At 42.2% G+C, this 13,754-nt stretch overlaps 1 protein-coding gene across 2 annotated transcripts in view; it reads right to left on the bottom strand.

Moving 5' to 3' along the window:
• IGF1R (insulin like growth factor 1 receptor) overlaps nucleotides 1-13,754 on the bottom strand; it is a 199,523-nt gene that overhangs the window by 183,811 nt on the left and 1,958 nt on the right. The window lies entirely within an intron of this gene.

Genomic DNA, 13,754 nt, shown 5'->3' with positions numbered 1-13,754 from the left:
CTGTCAGATTCCAAACACAGTTACAATGTGGCTTTCTTAGCTTAACCAGGAAGAACAATCAATAAATAAAATTTATTACATAAATCCATTGTACCGCAATCTATAACATCCATCACTCAGTTTGAAAATGCCTAAGTAAGAGTTAATTCTGCCTACCAGTGCCCCTAGCTAGTGACAATGAATCTTCTATTCTTTATGTTATGAGACTACTCTCAAATCATTAGATTTCTTTCTGCTTACATAACCTCCAAGCAAAAAAACCCCATTTGCATGAAATTAAAAGTCAATAAAAACCAATTATTTCATTTACAAAAATAGAAAATCATTTTATATAAACCACTTAAATGCATTCTTCTAAAAATAAACTTAATTACAAATCTAACATGAAATTGTAGCAGCATATATTAGGGCAAATGCCTACTGTAATTTAAATAAAATAAAAATAGTAAGCATATAATTTACACCAAAAAAAGTTTGGACTGGTGATTTTGCTGTTCAGTGCTCTCCGAGCCACCCTTTGCTGAAATGCTAAAATAGGTTTTACATTCAGTAGCTACTTCTGCAAGTGCCTCATCTCAGTTTAACGGTTCAGTTTAACGGTTCAGTTCAACAAGCAATTAATTCTAAATTATGAATGACTCCTGCACAGACACCTGTGAAACAGTCAGTGGGCAAGACCCATCAGCTCTAAAATTTTGAGAACCAATGACAAACTATTTTTTCTGCTAATGTTTTTTTAACTCATGCCTGTCCATCACACTTGAAGTTTTCATTAAAGTCTCAAAATTCAGATCTTCTGCATTTCAATTAAAATTCCATTTTCCGTCCAAATTAAAAAAAAAAAGATAAGTAATCAACCGGAAAATACATAATTTGCCATTTTTTCCACATAAAAATGTGAAAATTAAGGATCTGAGTAAATATAACCAAGGCATCTAATTATTTACAAGAATGTGTAGAAACGGCAAATGTTATTTATTGGCAAAAAAGCCTGTATTTTCCAAAAAGGTTATATTTGCGAATCAAGGCGTTCTAACAGCTGTCAGCCAATAAAAAAATCCAGCTAAAAATATACAAAATGAGATTAAAACTGTATTTAAAGCAAGCTCTTCCTGCATGCTGTCTTAAGTCACTACAAATACCACTTACACTCAATCTCAGTAAAAGAAAAAAAAATATAATATGCTAGGAGTGCTCTGAGGCCTTCACGCTAAGGAAGAAATAAACTTTGAATGACAAATTGGACCAAAATTCAGGACATTCCCACCACAAGGTTATGAAGCTACACAGAGTTGTAGTGCCCGCTGGAAGCATCAGAATTGTTTTTAATTCTATAAAACTAGTACATTCATCAAGCACTCAAGCCTACAGCTTTCACTGAAGCCTGTCTTCACTAAAGAAAAAATCTCCCCATATTTCAACAGAAATAATTTGGCTCCTTTGAGAAGATGGCTGGATGGTAACACATCCTCACGCGCGGACTCACAGACATCTCAGTACGAAGCCCCTGTCTTTGCCGGCAGCTGCCCCTTGCTGGCAAGGGGTGGGCTGCGATGCTGCACCTAAGAGCCGATGCACAGACACTGTCATCCACGTACTGAATATGCTCCCTGACCCGGAGGAAGTATTTCCCCTTCCAGTCCCAGAGTCCTGTGTGATGAACGGCTCAGTCACCGAAACCCACCTTTCACAGCACAGACATGAAAAGCAGAGTACTGCTCAGGGGAGCACTGTGCTAAAGCAACCATTTGTTTTGCTTCTCCCTTGCCCTGTTCTCAACCACACATCCCATCCCCTCAGGCTCTCATCGCCCCTTCCACAAGCCAGTGTAACTCACTAGGTTAAATCAGCTGAGAGGAAAATGAACCCCTCCACCCTCTGAGCATCTCGGCAGTTATGACTGCACACAGCATCCCACGGGCCCACTACGTTCGCCCCTTCCTGGGCACCAGGCTCGACACCAGCAAAGCCAGCCTTGCACTCATGCTCTTCTTCAACCAAGCAGCGAGCATGTGACACTATCGAAAGGTTCCGTATTGATGGAGAGGGAGAACAGAGAGGGACACACCCAACCAGGGTATGCAGACATCTGAAATGGCGCATTCCTCCACCCCCCACCCCCCACCCCCGTAAAAAACAGTGGACAATTGTATCCTCTGCCCCTCTGCTCTTCGCTTCTCCCCCACCCACCTCTCCCTATTGAACTGGATTCACACCTTCTCATCTCGCCCGGCCTGGGGGAAGCTGCGAGGGTGTTAAAGACGAACTTGAGGCATGAGACACCGTGAGCAGTGACAGGCATCCTGAGGTCAGAACAGTATTTTGATACCACAGTAAACAAGGCCTGTGGCCACACATGCAACAAGCAAGAAACAGTAAATAGCTCTACGCTTCTGTGAGCGGAGTCGCTCCTGAAGGATGAGAAGTCCTACGGAACGAACAGAGAGCAGCACAGCCCGTCCTCGATGGGAGGCCAAACCACGCTCAAATCTCCTCCACTTGTGTTTTTGTTTCATTCTAACTGCATGTGACACCAGGTAATCGTAACACCTGGTGTCGCCTACAAAGATCTGGGGTTTGTTTTTAGTGTAATATACTCTCCCCTTATCAGCCAGATGATTCCAACACCCCCACCCTCATACTTCTGCTAGGAGTAGAGTCTTCAAACACCGCGCAACACACAGCTTCTCCCTGAAAGTGCCTTCACCTGGATAAGAAAGTCACACGAGCATCTGCAGTCAGGTCACTGTTCTAAAAAACAAGTCCTTTAACCACCCCTCAAGGATAGCATTTCTCTTTTTTTTACAGATGGGGAGGGAAATACAAACACCCGGAGGAGGAATACACTTTCTTCCCAACCCTTGCATACTGTCAGCTTCTGAAGCACGAGATGCAATCACTCCCAATTTTAGCATGCATGACTACCAATGTTGTTGCTCACAAAAATTATCCGGTCCCTTTCTAAAATCCAGTTAAAGTATTTAACTTCAGGCTTTTCTACCCAACTATTGGATGGATAGAGGTGAATGCACTGATAAAAACATCTTGCTATGCTTTATTTGCTGTTCATAAAAAAAGACTCTTGCTCTCAATTTATACTTGTCAAATCAGTGTTTAAACAAAACCAAATCTGGAAAGAAAAACAAATGTGAACACAACTGTGCGGCATCACGATACAACATCTGATTCCCACATTCCAACTCTCTCGCTCTCAAACACTACAATGTATTGTGGACAAATTTAAAAATAAAGTCACTGGTATCAACTACAAAAACACCAAGAAAATCCTCAGACAACGCTAGCTTAGCCAACGGCATGTGTAATTCTTGTCTTCATACTATCACCTTCTTTCATGAAAAATACTGGAAATATCTTTTTGCCAGGTTAACCAACTCTGACTTCAATCTCACTGACACTTCTTAAGTGTAGCTGAATAATTCCATTCATATGCAAATTGTACAATAAGCTGTGAGTAGCAGCACTTGCAGAGACTCCCTCGGAGATGAGTTTTTACTTTGCCCAAGTTTAATCTGCAGTGACGTATCTGAAATGAAACAAGGCCCAAAAGGTACAGCCCCAACAATTTACAGAAGGTGTATTTTCAGCCTTGATGTTGTTTTTTTTCTTTTACTTTGTGGAGTATTTTTAAATATTAAAGAATCAAGAACTGAGATCGCATCTGTTGCCATCACAATTTAACCACAGTCCATGTATTTATACAGTGGAATCTCCAAAATAACACTGCATCTGTTAAGATGACAGTGTTTTTCCATGGGCTGTGCTGTGTTATAGCGGAGTTACTCCAAAGCTATTGCTTTTGAAGTGCTGATTGCGATCCACTCCAAATTCTTTTCGTAATCTTCCTCAAATGTACTGAATTGTGAAGCTGTAGTTTCTCAGTATGGCTTGGGAACAACAAAACCCTAACATGTCTCATCAGTGGGCATTTGGCACTAAAGCCTTACAGCTAATGCAACATGCTTATTTAAACAATGAACTACCAAAAGAGATACACAACACATAAACCACGTAAAAACAGATGTCCATTTCACATGTGTTTCTGCTGAAGTCATGAACCACTGCCACATACACACACACTCAAATGCATTTCTCTGTCTGTGCCTTATTTCTGTAGGATAACAACTGAACCAACTTGAAAGGACCTTTGTTCATTCACTGGTAACGCTGGCCACATTTTAGAACCACAACCCATTGAAGCATATACAAGCTCGAATTTGAAAAGGGACTCTCATAACGTAGTATAAGTATTAAATACGTATTACATTCCTCTTGATGAGACAGTATCAATGAAAATATTTGTCCACGTAGTCAACCTACTCAATATGACAAAAAAAAACCCGAATATTTTATTCGCACACACACACAAAAAAGGAGACAAACAGCCAACCAAAACCTTCGGTCACTCCCAGACAGGACCCAGGCAGGCTCAAGTCGCAGTCTCAAACTAAGCCAAGTCTCACGTCTGGAAAAAACAAACATGCTTTTCTTGAACACCATTTTTGCTCTTTCGTACAAGTAACAACCGCACAGACTCAACCTCCATCACGGGTGTAGCCACTGGAAGAGATGCAAGGGAATAACAACATAACTTATTAAAACAAAATCTCCATATCCAAGGTGCATCGGCAACAGGAGTAACAGACCCTTTGACTTGTGGCATCCTCCACTACACACAAGTGGTCATAAGTCCTATTGGTTTGCAACTTCCCTTCCCCCAGTCGTGGTACCTCTCAGGTCCAAGGAAGAGGAGCAAAGCACACGCAATGACAACAACTTCTATGTATCTCTAAACACAGCTGGACATTCATTCCCTCCATACTTCCTGAGAGACACAGCATTTGCAAGGGACCAATAAAATGTACATCCACCTCAAAAAACAACTTCTATCAGTTTATCGTGGCTGAATATGTTAACTGCAATCAATACAGAACCACAAGCTGCTTCCACCTGCTGGGGATACAGAACAACCGGAAAGAAGCAGCAGCTAAAAATCCTGTCGCGGCAGCCAGGCACCATCGCAATTCCAGTGGGCTCCCCCTTCCATCCCAGTGGGTCTTTGAACTGGTAACACAGTTTGTGACAGTATCACGTTAAGCATCTCTCTTAACACTAGTTCAAGCTAAAAGAAAGGTAGAGCCACCTGAAAGCTAAACACAAACAACCCACACTATTTAACTCCATTGGTATTTTGGAGAACAAACCAAATCCCCAGTAGGATACCATTGCCTTCTCTAGCCAAATTTCATGTAACAATTTAACTACACATCAAAACCCCTAGGAGAAAGCAACAAAACCACCACAATAAAAGTAATCTCTGCACTGGCAGAGAGCACAGGGGACAGGACAAACAAGGTATTTCCATTGCGTTTTCAACTCTAACACTACAGCCAAATGTTACTCTAAGATCAGCTGAGCAGTGCAAATAAAAAAGTGTTTGTTCCTGCAGTGCAGTGCCAGTGCCTTCACTCCTCCCGTGAGGTGCCTGCAGCATGCTTTTTAAGCCTTTCAAGGCATATATTCCTCTCACAGAAGGACCCAAGGGGAGGTGGCAAGAACGGCAAGGAAGCAAAATGTACTATTTGTAGAAGGACAAAATGTGGAGATGACGCTAAACTGAAGCCAATGCGAACAAGGAGGAAGCCACCCCAGAGATCCAGGGATAAAGCCCTTCCAAAGTCCAAGCCAATTCTCTTTTTAAAGTTTGGTTATAGACTGTTTCCAGGAGCAGCTGTCACAAGACCTTGCTCCAAAATGCTGTACCCCTTTGATTAAGACTCAAGAACTATCCATCTCTGTAAGACCTTTTGCATTCAGAAAAACTTCTGGTTTTGAGGGCTGCTCTATCATGCATCGTTTTAGGGGTTTTTCTACACCATAAACTACTTTGGGAGTTTGCTTCTCATATGTAACGAGCTGCCTGTCTACAAAAATCAGGAAAACCAGCACTGTATCAATTTATGTTTGGGGAAGCTGGATTTGCATCCAAGAGATCTGGGATTCTCTTTCCCCACCAATGACCTTTTCCAAACACAACAGTTCAGCCCTCGCAAAGTTTTCCTGCATGTACAGATCAGCAAGACTTCAAGCTGAGCACCATGATCCACATAAGCAAACTAGATACAGTGCCCCGCTAAGGATAAGGGGAAATTTCCTACCACCTTGCTAAAACACCTCTTAAAAACACAGAGCAATGCTAACAAAAAAGAGTAAATAAAACAATGTGATGCTATCCTAACCTCAGCAATGGACCCTTTCAACTGCTGCGCTTACAGAAGTTTCCTCCCCTAAATACTCTCCATGTTTCAGTAGAAATGTGTGTATCCCCAAACACAAAGTGAGCACCTTAGTCCTCTCTGCCACTTCATCTTGTCCGTCTTATGTAAGACCTGCCACTATAACACAGTTTGAAGATAATGATGTACTCCGTACTTGAGAATCACACATTCAGCTGCAGCTACCTACTGTATTCCAGTAGTAACAAATGGAAGAGATACTTCAAAGAGCACATTATCCCAGCTCTAATTTATGCGTGCTCCCTCTTACCATCAAGCCATTTATTTTAAACCTGTCAGATATACTTGTAATGTAGCATCATGAATAATTTAAAAAGTAATCTGTATAAACCAAGTTTATAAACTTAACAGCAGGTACAGTACCTTTCATTCAAGCAGTCTACTCTCTGATAAAGTACAAGGGATCTTTGACTACTTCAGCATGTATTCGTTTCATGCATTCTGAACTTCAAAAAATTCTTCTTTCCTGCCTCCAATCAAACCCTCTGCTATTTGAACAGTAGTGTGTAAGTAGCTGACTCAAATACGTAGCGTACTAATTTGTGAACTGTTCATATTGAAGGAAAAAACTATAAAGCTTCTGGAAACAATCAGTAAAAATGGCCCCATATCCCAGGTGAGAGCAGGAAAAAACCCCACACATGTAAAGTTTCCCTCTATCATTAAGAAGTCCAACATGCTCTGCATTTCCCTGTCGTTGTCACGTTCCGACACTGCTCCCCTCCACAAGAAGGGTGTGTTCAGCAAAGAACTCCCAAAAAAAGCCCATCTGTTAAGAGAAAGTGTTTTGATCAGAGTTGATGCTCACACTTCCAAGTAAACAGAGCTATCTTTACAGCACGTAATGGCACCAATAAGAGGTTTACAGATAACATTCGCCCTGACTGGTCACAGAGCTATTCCAATAATACGTGCCTCGATGGCAACACATGGCAAACGAACTCATTAGGTCACCGGACTTGCCCAGAACACACACCTTCACAAAGTATTCACAAAAGCAGGACATACACCTATTTTATAAACTATTACAGTGGAGCACATACATGTGCAGTTCACCTATTTTACTCCTTAAAAGGTTTCTTATTTGTATAACGTAGTTTTAAAGTCAACAACATAGCATAGGGTTCTTAAAAGTACAACCTGGTTAGCCCTTCTCTTCAGTGACAATCTGAATGTGAATTACGGCTCCAAGTTATTATTAAAATGACTTTGTGTTGCTACAAAAGCATACATTTGCTGTTCTACCAGAATATTTACTAAGTGGATTTGTTCCTCTAGAGGAATAATCTTAAGAATTTATTGGGGTGCGAGGTCCCTTCTCACTGGGTAGGTCAAAGACAACAGTCTCCTTGAAGAACTACCTGGGGAGTCACTGAAACGTATAGGTGCTTGTTGCTGCTCATACCATCAAGTGTACCAAGCAAGGAACAGAGTAATAGGAAACATACACATCTGGATATTCCAAAATTAATAAATAAAATTATATGGCATTAAAGCTTACAAGTCATATGCAAATCAATCTGTAAATAAACAAACAACAATTCTCCTTTTCAGCAAATTTTAAATAATCTTGTGCCACAACAGCAACTTCTTCAGCATATCAACGTTGAAGAAGTTAATTGGTGTCTTGAAAGATACCCTAAGGGAACTGCTCACATTTAGCATTTGCCAAGGTTAAAAGGAAAAACTTCCAGTGATAAATGCAAGTTAAACCCTCACAATACGCCACCGTGCTAACACCAGTTTTGCCAGCATGCATCTCCTTAATTAATGAATAAGCCAAACTATTATCAAACTTATTTAGCAAAACAAGTCCTGCCTGAAGGAACAAGAGCCTATTTTTGAGTTTGAGGACTTGGTACAGCTCTGTTTGCAGAGCACAGAAATGTATGAATGAACACTGTATGTTGCTAATCATTTGCCAGTCCTCAAAGTTTGTCTCAGACAGTTCTGGACACAAAAAAAGACAAATATAGTACTACAGAAATCAGTCCAGATTGTACCTGTCATGACTTGGCTAAGAGGGAAAAAACCCAACCCAAAAAAACCACACACAAGACAGGCTGGCTAACAACCGCAAATGTGTCTTCATCAACGACTGTTTGCTGAGTTCTGCTTTTGTAAACTAAAAAAAGTTTCAAAACTATTCTTTTTAAAGTGGCTTTCATAAATCATAAAAACTAATCCAACTAACCTACACAAAGAAGCTGTCTATACAATTTACAGTGATAGAAAAATTATACATGTCAAATATATCAAAATACTAAAACAGTATTTCTACCTTTCAAACACATCATTGCATTCCTGAAGTCTTTCTGAACACAGAACTCTTAAAAGCAGCATTTTCCATTACCACCTGAGCCCAGAAACCTTAAAATCTCAACTTTGGCAGAAAGATATGAAATAAACTGAAACTACAGATCCGCAACAACTTTAATTACAAGACTCTCGAGACAATTACTCAAACTGCAGCTTTTTTAAAATTTAGCATACATGATAGTTTTCAATAAACAGCCATCTACCCATTCCTATGTGCACACTCACATGTATAAAAAAACAGCTGCTACTTGTGATAACATCACAAAGCATTTCCAAACATGAAAGTTCTACACTAAAATCCAAATAAAAATGTATTTAATTCCATAAACCGAAGTTGAAAGAACTTTTTCAGAAAGTTGCCATTGCTTCTCAGTCATCACCTTTTCAAGACAGTAAATAACGCTCATGAAGTTTATTAAGTTAACTACAGATCATACAGAAAAACACTCCATTTTTTTTAATCATTTAATTTAGTCCATTTTTCAAGTTATGAACTTCAGGGCCATTACAGATGATGAGCTAGATAGGTTGTTTGCTGTGTGGGATCATAAAGTTAACATCCAGTGTGAGAAAAACAGGTTTCCTGCATATATTATTTCCTCTCTCTAAGTTCAGGACCATAAACAAACTCCTCTACAATGAAGTTTGCGGTAGCTCACAAGTCTTACAGATGGAATATACACACAGTATAATTAATCATTTAACAAAACTGCCTCTCCTGCTCCCACTGAGTTAACAGTTCCAGTGATCACTGGTAAAATCTACCTCAGAGTAAAAAGACAAAAAAAAATATGATTGGGGAAGAGGAAAAAAGCTTCAGCTAAACATGAACTGAAATTGTCCTTTAAAGCTAAAAGTTTCAGTCCTGAAATATATTTTAATTCTAAACGTTAGATGCTTGAAAAAATAATTCTCCTCACTTAAGATATTCTCCTCCAAAATTTTCTTAGCAAATGCCAGTTTAGAAGAAAATTAAACAGGATTTGAAGCAACTTTTCCCAAGGTAACATATACTGATAGAAATTAATTATTTACCAATGAAGACAGATTCAAAAATCATCACATGGAAACTCCTCAACACTAGATTTTGCCTGTATATTTAAAGATGAAAACTATTTCAGTGCCACTGGAGCTGTGCTTGAACTACACTCTAGAATTAGTTTGAAGGAACAACTGGTCAGGGAAAATATGACATAAAAATTACCAGAACAGTTTATCAAATCTGAGCAATTTCCATATTAAACCCAATAAAACATGCCTTGCGTTGTACTGAAGTTAAACTAACTGATGTCTTCTCGCTCTCTGCGGACCCTTCCTTTCCTCACTTCTCACAACTACTTCAGAACCAAGTTATAGTTCCTTCATGTCACACAAAGAACAGTATTTCTCTCTCTCAAATGTTGGTTCAGCACTGAAACTTCTAACACACATCTTTCCACACCCATTCCTCTGCTTTCTCACGTTCTCCACACATTTTGCCTGATATTAGCTAAGTCGCTACCATTTCCTAACCCTTTCAGTTTCTGAGTCATGTAAGCCTTTGCTCCAGTTCTGGTATGGAAATGCTTTGAAACTACAATCCAACACAATCAAAAAAGTCAAAGCACTGCCTGGCTCACCACTCCTTCCCACGGACTCCAATCACCATCACCCCCTGAACACTTCCCTCCTCTCCTCTTTCTGGTGAGCCCGGCTGACACCAATTCCTTACACGCTCTGGCTTTTTTATTCACAACCTCAATTAGGGAAGGAATTATCCAACTCCCGTTTAACAACATTCACTAACCACTAGGCGTACAATGAAAACGCTGATGTGAAAGCTAGGTGTGTGTAACGCTCGCACTCAGGAGGTCATGTGGGTTTTTACTAAGCAACCTGGGAGAGGGATTAACCTACAGCATGAGCTACTGCTTATTAACATCAGAAACATGAAATATAGCCTGGATAGACAAACAAAAGCTCAGAGCTAACATGAACAGATCCATTTAGATATTTATCAGTCTGAAATATTATCATTCTTTTTATTCTACGTGTTTAACCCATTCCCTTCTGGACATTCCCTCTGTAAACATACACAAGGGTGAAAATCAAAACCCCTCATGCTCAAGGTAGGGAAGGAAGAAAACACCATGTTTACACTTTGTCTTAATCCCACCCCTAGGATGGAAGTCCCCAAGGGTGGTAGCTTTACCCATCAACTGATACACCGGCACATACTTCATCTTAATGAAGGGTCTTTTTGTTTTTATTTTTGTGCTGTCCTAACAAAGTCTCAGGAAATTCTCAGCATTTTTAATATCTGGTTTTGAATCAGCAGCTTTCCACTGAAGCTACCTGCATTTTGAAGAGGTTTCTGTCATACAACCACAAACAGATTTTATATAATTTAGTATTAAAGGGATGGGTCTCTCCCCTCCAGTTGTAACTCCTTTGTATTCCTATTTAGGAATGCCTTGCTTGTTTGACCGAAAATGGAAGTGCCTTTTAGCTATGACACAGTATATATGAAAAACAAATAAAAATTAAGATTAATCTTCCTTCCACTATTGTGGGGAGAGAGAAGAATATGAAGAGATGCAAAACATCTGCTCTGAAGATCATTTTTCCCCCTAACAGCAAAATTCTTTCAGCAGTAACTCGTGAAAACAAAGGCTATTAAACTGTAAACTACAAAGACGATCGATTAGAGGCAGTGTTCAGCTAAGACAAGTTTTTCAGCATATCTTCCCATATTTAAAAGCCTAGATCTTCTTCAGAGGAAGACATTTAATTTGGGAGGTTTTTAACTGGGTCATTTTAGCTAAGTGGCAACTGCAAACACTTCAGAGGACTGGAACCTAAAATCCTAACATACTCTTCCTGCGCTGTTTTATTGCCACAGCTGGGCAAGCATTTTTATTTGAAGGTGTTCTGTACCACATAAGGCAAGAAAAAAAAAAAAATATATAAGCGTGTATCCTAGCAGTTTAAGGATTCACCAGATCTCCTCCTCCTCCTGCTCTGTTTCCCCACGCTACTCGATCCTTTGTACGCCCTTCCCTGAAGAAGGGCACTGAGGTTTTGTTTTTAAATTTAAGAGATTAATCTTCCCTCTTGAAAAGAGCTCTAGCCAAAAAGTTCAACTCGTGGAAGCAAGACTGCGGCTCTCCAGCCCTAGCTGGCCCTGCCACTGCAACGCAAAAGCCTAAGTTGGGCCTTAATTTGCAAGGAGTTAATTGGCACTCCCTGGCTAATGAAACACAACATTGCTCAACGTGCATTACAGACTCCATCTCTGCGTGCTTCTTGCTCACTTTTTGTAGCTAGCCTCATTGTCAGTGCATCCAAAGAGCTTCCCTTTCTTTTCAACCTGAAACTACCACTTTTAGAATAGCCTTTCCAGCTCCTGAATTCTTTCCCTTTACATTTAAAATGGAGAAAATTGATCTCTCCATTCCAACAACGCATATCTTGTTGAAAACGAGAGGCACACAACAACAGCTCAAGGAGTACGCTAAAAAACACACAGCGGAAGAAATTAAAGCACCAAGATGCAGTAAAGAACCATCCCTGTTTCTGCTGACGCTGAAGGAGAGGGAGCAGTTTTTAAAATGGTTGGGCTCCGAGGCACATCTACCATCTCTCTGTGTACAGAAATACTCCAGAAAACAAGGGAAGGCTAATTTCACGGAAGACATCCTCAATCCAGCGTGAGCCCGACATACCACGGGAAAACCGATCAGCACCGGGATTAATACGGCGATGATTGCGGGCTAATCAATCGCAGCGCCAGCCATCCCTGCCCCCTTTCCTTCCCCCTGCGCCCGAAGGGGGCGGGCACTGCAATATAATCACAGGTTTGAAACGCACTAAAACAGAGTCGGGGCTTTTGCAACTCCCAAGCAAGACAGACAGACACCGCGACCCGCAGGCGGTAAGCGGCAGGAGGGATGCGGAGAGCTCCGTGCGCTGGGGAGCCGGCTGCTCCCAGCGCCGTCACGCACAGCGAGCCGCGTTTTCATCGGTGCAGCACTCGCACACCCGGAGGAAGCAGCTCGCACGCTGCTAAGTCAACTGCACGAACCCTAACGCGAGATGCAACACAGCTGCTTAAAAAAAAAAACCAAAAATCACTTTTAAGAATATAGCCCGTTCTGCCATCAAACGTTTCTATTTATGGACAAAGGTAAAGTAGTACCCTGGAAATTAATTGGGGGGGGGGGGAAGAAAAAACACCACACAACAACAAAAACCAGTAGACTGTGACCTTTAGATTGCGGGATGCCACCGTAATTCTCCACCCCGAGCAGCGAGGGTGAAACCCTTCCTCGGCAGTAAAGCGGCAATAAAAGGCAAGGCGCTTATTTCCAGGAATTCTTCACTCGCTACGGCAGGTTATTGCACACAGCCTCTAAATATTGACAAAAGATCAAGCCCTTTCCATGTGGGGAAAGCAAGCGTAGCTCTTTCCCAGCCTGCAAGTGTTTACTACGCAGCTCGCAGCCCCGGCTGCAGAGGTCTGAACACCGCACCGGGCTCTGGAGGGGGGTCAGGAGGAACAGGCGGCTCAGGTGGGGGAAACACAAAGACGGGGACGGATGGACATCACGGTCCCCTCCTCCGGGCTGGGGGCCGCGGCTCTGCCGAGCCCGGGTGTAAAGCCAGCCAGCCGCCCCCGGGGAAGGAAGGGATGGGAGGGAGACGTGCAGCCCCGGGTTGTTAAACGTGCTCCAGGAGCAGACGCGTAACAGGAGAAAAACACGCAGATCCCCGCGGGCAGGGGCGAAACCCGCTCACCACGGCGGGAAAGGGCGCGCGCCGGGAGCCCCCCGCGCGCGCACGCACACACACCCCGCAGCCCGCCGGGAGCCCCCATCACGCACACATACACACGCACACCCCCCGCGGGAGCCCCCCTCGCACACATACACACCCCGGGAGCCCCCCCTCACACGCGCCGTGGGAGCCCCCCTCACACATACACACACACACACCCCCTCCACCACCACCCCGGGAGTCCCCTCACACATACACACACACACACACACACACACCACCCCGGGAGTCCCCTCACACATACACACACACCCCACCACCACGCCGGGAGTCCCCCTCACACACACACACACACACACCCCACCA

Source organism: Phalacrocorax carbo, chromosome 7 (genome assembly GCF_963921805.1).
Source record: "Phalacrocorax carbo chromosome 7, bPhaCar2.1, whole genome shotgun sequence".
Taxonomy (NCBI): Eukaryota; Metazoa; Chordata; class Aves; order Suliformes; family Phalacrocoracidae; genus Phalacrocorax; species Phalacrocorax carbo.
Note: the sequence above shows the minus strand (reverse complement) of the source record. Positions and strands in the feature narration are given on the sequence as shown.